General features: G+C 75.4%; 1 non-coding gene across 1 annotated transcript; it reads right to left on the bottom strand.

Annotated features, from left to right (window-relative positions):
- Nucleotides 1-1,343: 1,343 nt before the first annotated feature.
- LOC146399028 (5.8S ribosomal RNA) lies at nt 1,344-1,496 on the bottom strand. Its single transcript, XR_014818407.1, has one exon. It is a non-coding gene; the product is annotated as a 5.8S ribosomal RNA (ribosomal RNA).
- Nucleotides 1,497-2,500: the final 1,004 nt, after the last annotated feature.

The following is a 2,500-nucleotide window of genomic DNA, read 5'->3' as shown; positions in this document are numbered from 1 at the left end:
CTCGCTCGTCCGCTCGCTCGCTCGCTCGCCCACGCGCGGGGAACAGGGCACCCGCCAGGTGGGAAGGGGACACGGTACGAGAGCCACGCGCGAGGACCGACCCCCGGTCCAGCCTCCACCCGCCTGGCTCCCCCACCCCACCCCACCCCGCCCCCACCCGCTCAAGCGGGGGGGAGGCGCCGGGGGTGGGAGGCAGAAGGGAACACAGACGGGCGGCGGCACGGGGAAGCACGAGCCGGCGGGCACGGGGACGGGCGGGCGGGGCGGGGCGCGGCAGGGAAAGGCGCACAACGACGACCAGGCCGAGAGACCCCACCGGCCGGGGGGAACGCACGCGCCGCGGCGCGGAGGACAGGCGCAGGAGGAGGAGGAGGAGGGCGGCAGGCGAGGGAGCAACGAGAAGAAAAACCCGGCGGTCGCCCCCCGACCGCCAGGGGCCCCCCCTGCCTCCCCCTCTCTCCCTCCACGCAACCTCACGCGCGTGTGCGGCCAAGACGCCCCACGACCGACGGGTGGCTGGAAGCCGGGCGCCCAACCCCCTGGAGCGACACCAAAACCCCGCGGGCTCGGGGGCACGAGGCACCGCGCGGCCACAGCCCGGGGGGAAGCGCGCGGCGGCGGAAGGACACCGCGGCGTCCCGCGGGCCACCACCGGGGCACGCATCCCCGGGGCGCGGCCACGCGCGCGACACGGCCTCGGGGCGAGCCGCCCGCCCCGACAGGGCGAGGCGTTGTTTGGGGGGGGCGCGGGGCGCGGAAGGAACCCCAGGCGGCGCGGCGGACCGCGGCAGGGAGCCGGCCGGACACCGCCGCCACCGCCGCCGCCGCCGCGTTGGGGGCGCGCGGCAAACGGGAGGCGGCGGCGGCCCGGACTCGACCCCCCGACCGATATCGCGCGGGCTCCCAGCCGCGCGGCGCGGGGACTCGGCCCGACGCCCCCACCCCACCCCCGGCGAAACACACCATGCCCAAAAGACCGCTTGCGGCGCGAGGAGGCTCCCAAAGGGACGGCGGCGGCCAAGGCCAACGGCCTCGGCGCGAGCCCTCTGGTCCGTCTCTTCCCTCTCACGGGCGGCGCGCGCCCCCCCAAGGCCTCGCAGCCGCCGCCGCCCGCCCCCAGCCAACCCACCCCACCGTCCCACACGCGCTCCGTCAAGCGAGCGGGCGGCGGGGGCAGGGCGTGGGGGGGGGTGGGGTGCGGGGCAGATACGGCAGGAGGCAGAGGGGGCGCGCCAGTGTCTGCACTTAGGGGGACGAAGGGCACACGGCGGCCCTGCGAGGACACCCCAGCCGCGCCACCCCCGGAGAGGGAAACACCCCGGGGGTGGCGATTGATCGTCAAGCGACGCTCAGACAGGCGTAGCCCCGGGAGGAACCCGGGGCCGCAAGTGCGTTCGAAGTGTCGATGATCAATGTGTCCTGCAATTCACATTAATTCTCGCAGCTAGCTGCGTTCTTCATCGACGCACGAGCCGAGTGATCCACCGCTAAGAGTCGTACGTGCTTGGTTTGGAATGGCGGCACGGCACACTGCCCCCCCTCCTCCTCCCCACGACCCACCCGCCCACGTGGGGCAGCTGGGTGGAGAGCGTGGGGGGCGGGGGGGTCGCCTCTCGCCGGCCGAGTCAGAGGGAAACAAAGCAGACCGGTGGGTCGGAAGGCTTCACACGACGGGGCGTCCGGCGCCCACACACACACACACACGGGTGAGTGGGTGGGGCACGGACAACCCCACAGGCGCCCGGGGGTTCCCACCCCCCCAACACAGGCACGGGGCACACACGCGCTCGCTCGCACACGGCCACGGACCGACTGGCCGGCGATGGCCACCGAATAAGCCCCCCTCCCGACGGCCACGGTGAGAGGGGCTGGACCGCGACGAGGCACGGGGGCCCCGCCCCATGGGGGGAAGCGGAGCCTGGGGGAGAAGGGACTCCTCCTCCCCACCGGCCCGACCGCCCCGACCCCAAGGCGGACGGGCGACCCCCCCTAGGGGTCTTTAAACCTCCGCGCCGGGACGCGCTAGGTACCTGGAGAGAGGGAGGCGGGCGAGGCGGGGCAGGGAGGGGGGAAAGCGCCGCACCCAGGCGCCCCCAACGACCGCCGGCCCTGACGACGGGTAACGAACTCCGTCCGTCGCGCGGCCCGCCCTCGGAACGCGGGTCTTACGTGGCACTGACGGCCCGTGACGCGGGAGCCACTCGGCCGCCGGCCGACCACCGCCCCCACCGCAAGCAGCGCCGCCGCCGCCGCCGCCGCCGCCGCCGAGGACAGGGAGAGAGGGCCCGGGCCAAGCGGCGGCAGGATCGGAGCAGTGGAGCGGAGGCATGGAGGACCAACGGCCGGGAGGAAACCCGGCCCAGAGCCGGCGGCGGGAGGGCAAAGCCCATCCCGAGACGCGCCAAAAACACCACGGGGCAGCCAAGGCCGCGCGACCGGAGACAGAGACGCGCGGGGGTTGGGGGGGCAGGGCACGGCCCGGCCCCCCCCAAAAAGCCCC

This window comes from Sus scrofa, chromosome 10 (assembly GCF_054392235.1).
Source record: "Sus scrofa isolate SSC_HxYL_T2T_F1_AM1 chromosome 10, Sscrofa_HxYL_maternal_Yorkshire_Landrace_v2.0, whole genome shotgun sequence".
Classification (NCBI taxonomy): Eukaryota; Metazoa; Chordata; class Mammalia; order Artiodactyla; family Suidae; genus Sus; species Sus scrofa.
This window is presented reverse-complemented; position numbering and strand designations above follow the sequence as displayed.